Here is a 4,300-nt window from a genome sequence, read left to right as displayed (position 1 = left end):
CGCTCACAAGGATTTAGGGCCCGAGGATGAGTACCGCTAAGGACGAAACCCCAGCAACAAACATGCCTGAGGAGGTGGCTTGGGCTGGAGCTTAGTTCTCAAGTGATTAATAGTCAATCCACGGGGTGGGAAGTGGCGCGGGAAAGCCACTTTCGCTTCCCAACACCACGCGCCTCTCGCCTGGGGATCCTTCACCGTTCCTAAGATGGGTGCGTCCAGGGCAAACCAGTTCCCGCCCCGCAGCGCCCCTGGACTCCCCTTCCCAACGCCTCAGGGCGGGGCTGCCCCCTTACAACCCCTCCCTCCCCCAGTGATCGCCCGCCCCAACACCGGGGCAGAGCGGTTACAACGCCCCAGCGGGAGGGAGGAGCCCGCATGCGCGTTCGGGATTGGGAGAGTTGTAGGGTGTCCGGCTGCCTGTGGTTGAGCCGCCTCCGGGTCACGTGCTGAGTCTGTTGGGCCAAGGCCGCTGTTGCGTTGCGTGCGGCGGAGAACGTGAGTGTGGGGCCAGGGGGTTCGGGGCGGTTCCCAGATGTGACCCTGCGTCTGGGGCATCCCGACTGCCTCCGGGCGCGCGCGGTTCCCCCCCGCCCCCGGGACTCTGAGGGGAGGCCTGCTGCTTCCTGTCTGCCTGGGGCAGCTTCCTCCCCCGCGGGAACTCAGGGGTGTTGATGGGTCCGTGGCTGCCGCTCACGGCGGTGGCAGGCCTGGGGCCCGCCCATCTCTACGCCCAGGATAACCCCACCTCAGCCAGCCTGTACTGGCAGCAGGGCAGGTGTCTGTCGTGCTCTCCTGGCGCAACCTCGGGGGCGCTCGGGGCTGTGGGCCGAGCAAGTTCGTTAGCCTGCACTGCTGTGCCCCCGGGAATCGGGGCTGCCTGCAACCATCTCAGCCTGCTCCCTCTGTCCTCGGGGGCCAGGCCTTAAGCTTTGCGTTCCAGTTCTGCCAGCTGCCACAGTGCCCGGGAGAAGCCACACGCCTGTGCACCTCCTCCCAGACGGCGGCAACTAGCTGTTTTCCCCCACAGTTTAGATGAGCTCCCCGGCGTGGGGGAAGCGCCATGGGCAATCCTCACCTAAGGGAATATTTCCCCTCCAGTTCTAAGCACTTGAAAATAGGCTTCTAATAAAAGCTCTTCTGAAATCAGTATCCTGCTCCAAGTGTAATTATGGCAGCATCACACTGATGGTTTAATAGGTCTACATTGATGGTTCTGGAGTTAAAGGTAGCCCAGTGCCCTGGTATTATGCAAAAAAACATGTCACGTGGACGTGTAGACAGATTGCATAGCAAAGATAAAACTCTTCATTTATGTAGCACTTTACTGTTTCCAACCCATTTGTGTTAAGTGTAAAAATGGCCATACCTGGTCAGACCACAGGTACATCTAACCCAGGGGTAGGCAACCTGTGGCACGCGTGCCAAAGGCAGCACATAAGCTGATTTTCGGTGGCACTCACATTGCCTGGCTCCTGGCCACGAGTCTGGGGGGCTCTGCATTTTAATTTTAAATGAAGCTTCTTAAACATTTTAAAAACCTTATTTACTTTACATATAACAATAGTTTAGTTATATATTATAGACTTGTAGAAAGAGACCTAAAAACGTTAAAATGTATTACTGGCACACGAAACCTTAAATTAGAGTGAATAAATGAAGACTCAAGTATCAGAGGGGTAGCTGTGTTAGTCTGGATCTGTAAAAGCAGCAAAGAATCCTGTAGCACCTTGTAGACTAACAGACGTTTTGGAGCATGAGCTTTCGTGGGTGAATACCCACTTCATCAGATGCAAATGAAGACTCGGCGCACCACTACTGAAAAGTTGCTGACCCCTGATCTAACCCAATATCCTGTTTTCTGCCAGTGGCCAATGCCAGGTGCCCCAGAAGGAATGAACGGAGCCAGTAATCATGAAGTGATCCATCCCCTGTCACCCATTCCCAGCTTCTGGCAAAGAGGCTAGGGACACCATCCCTGTCCATCCTCTCTAATAGCCATTGATAGATCTATGCCCCATGAACTTATATAGTTCTTGTTCGTACCTTGTTATAGTCTTGGCCTTCACATCATCATCTAGCAAGGAGTTCCACAGGTCATGTGTTGTGTGAAAAATACTTTATTTTGTTTGTTTTAAATCTACTTATTAATTTCATTTGGTGACTGTCTAGTTCTTGTGTAATGAGGAGTAAATAAACTTCCTTATTTACTTTCTTCGCACCAGTCATGATTATATTTTATTCCTTTTAATTATTTATTATTTTATTTTATTTCTCCATTTTACTAATAGGGAAACTGAGGAAGAGAGATTGTAATTTGCACAAGATTGTTTAGCAAGTCAGTGGCAGACATGAAACGAGAGCAGGAGACTTTTATGTTTGGGCCTTCAAATACTAAATATTTTACCAAAATTTGATACAGAAAAGGGCCCTTGAGTTTTAGGTGGTGGTTGTGTGATGAAATTCATCAGTTTGTGTGGCTCCTAAATTGCTGTTCCCAGTGGGTTCTACCTTAGTGAAGTACAAGAATGCTTACGAATTATTTAAACATTTTAGCTGGAAGATTATTTATTTTTACTACATTTTTGCACCACAAGTTACGACAGATATCTCATTCTCAAGAGGTAATAAATATTTTTAACAGACTGTCAAATAGCACTGAAGGAAAAAAAAAAGAAACAAGGAGTAGATAAAATGCCTTATACCATTTCTTATTTCTTCTGTTTCATGCAAATAGCTGATTAATGTAGTTCACATGCTTTTAAAATGTTTTCAATATGTGAGTCATGTTTACCGTCCCCAGCTGTAGATAAGTGCTGAAATACTTTTATACTGAAACAACTGTACACACACTAGGGTTACACTTCTTTAACTGTCTTGATATTAGTGTGAAAAGTGGTACAATTTTTGTGTGAAGACAAGTCATAAGAGGTCTGACCAAAACTAGATACAGCCCTAAAAGATGTTTTCTGTGTTTTGATAAGCCCTCAGACGGTATAACTTAGAGAACTTTTTCTCATCTTTGCTCATAGAGCCGAGAAGCAATACTATACAGTCCCCCATCATAGATGTGGTTAAACTGATATAAATGAGTTTGTATAGGTATAGTTTATTCTGTTTTTTATATGCAAATAAAATATACTGATATAAACACATTTATACTAATATAACTATGTCCAGTGGCATGTTAGCACTGACTCTACCCAGTACATTTGTAGACGTGCTGCAGTCTAAACCTTTGGAAAGTGGCCATTAATCATTGTTACAGGTTTTCTCTTTCTCAGTGGACCATCTCTTGGGAGTTGGATACTGAAACTCCTTATCCAACTCTGTTGTGCTGCTTTGTCTTCAGACAATTTGGGGAAAGCTGGGCAAGGGATTAATATTCTCATCCAGGGATTAAGTTGTCCATTTCTCTAAATGTATGTAGACTTGGCATCCATCCAACTGATTCTAAAACATCAGGTAATGTTTAGGGCATCAATGACCAGAACCCAACTGATTTGAGGGGGCAGTGAGAAAACCAAAAAGGAAGGAGACATAGAGTTTCTGATTAGCTCAGTCACAGTTTCAGGCACGTTTTCAATTGTCTATAGATCAAACAACTGTTTGATGGAACTGATTAATGCCTCGAGCATAATTATACCCCATCTTATTTCTACTCATTCTTCCAGTAGAATGTAACATGTTATGTTATTGCTATGCAGGTAAAACTTGAAGTGTAGAACTGGTCTAAGGGTTTGTTTACATCAGACAATGTAGAAATGATACACCAGCACAGCTGCAGTGTAGACACTACAGTAGAGGTAGGCAGACTACGGCCTGCTGGCCACATCTGGCTCGCAAGGTCATCCTGCCCGGCTCTTGAGCTCCCGGCCGGGGAGGCTAGCCCCCAGCCCCTCTCCCTCTGTCCTCCCTCCCCCACAGCCACGCTGCTGTGCGGACAGCACTCTGGACAGTGGAGCTGTGCACACCTGCCAAGCAGCACGGCAGCATGTCTGACTCCGGCCGGGCATGATAAGGGACGAGGGGGTCCTGTGGGGCAGTCAGGAGACAGGGAGCAGGGGCCGGTTGGGTGGGGGATGGGGGATGGATAAGCGTGGGAGACGCGGGGGGCCTGTGGTAAGTGTCAGGGGATGGGGAATGGGGAGATTTGGATAGGCGTGGGGTCCCAGAGGGCCTTTCAAAGGGCAGGGGTGTAGATAGGGGTCAGAGCAGTCAGGGAACTGGGAGCAGGGGGGTTGGATAGGGGGTGGGGTCCCGGAGGTGGTTGGGCCAGGGGGGTCATAGGAGGGGCGGTTAG

General features: G+C 48.3%; 1 protein-coding gene across 15 annotated transcripts in view; it reads left to right on the top strand.

The window, feature by feature from the left end:
- The first annotated feature begins 366 nt into the window (after window positions 1-366).
- RHBDD1 (rhomboid domain containing 1) overlaps window positions 367-4,300 on the top strand; it is a 103,653-nt gene continuing 99,719 nt past the window's right edge. For 6 of the 15 annotated variants that reach the window (XM_075068527.1, XM_075068531.1, XM_075068530.1 and 3 more), the window contains exon 1: window positions 416-495. The gene's annotated coding sequence lies outside the window, so the exon portion shown is untranslated. Of the gene's footprint in view, window positions 496-4,300 lie in introns of all 15 variants that reach the window. The other 9 variants (XM_075068525.1, XM_075068522.1, XM_075068521.1 and 6 more) reach the window with 7 other exon arrangements.

This window comes from Chelonoidis abingdonii, chromosome 8 (genome assembly GCF_003597395.2).
Source record: "Chelonoidis abingdonii isolate Lonesome George chromosome 8, CheloAbing_2.0, whole genome shotgun sequence".
NCBI classification, from domain to species: domain Eukaryota; kingdom Metazoa; phylum Chordata; order Testudines; family Testudinidae; genus Chelonoidis; species Chelonoidis abingdonii.
The sequence above is the reverse complement of the archived record's forward strand: the minus strand, read 5'-3'. Positions and strand labels throughout refer to the sequence as shown.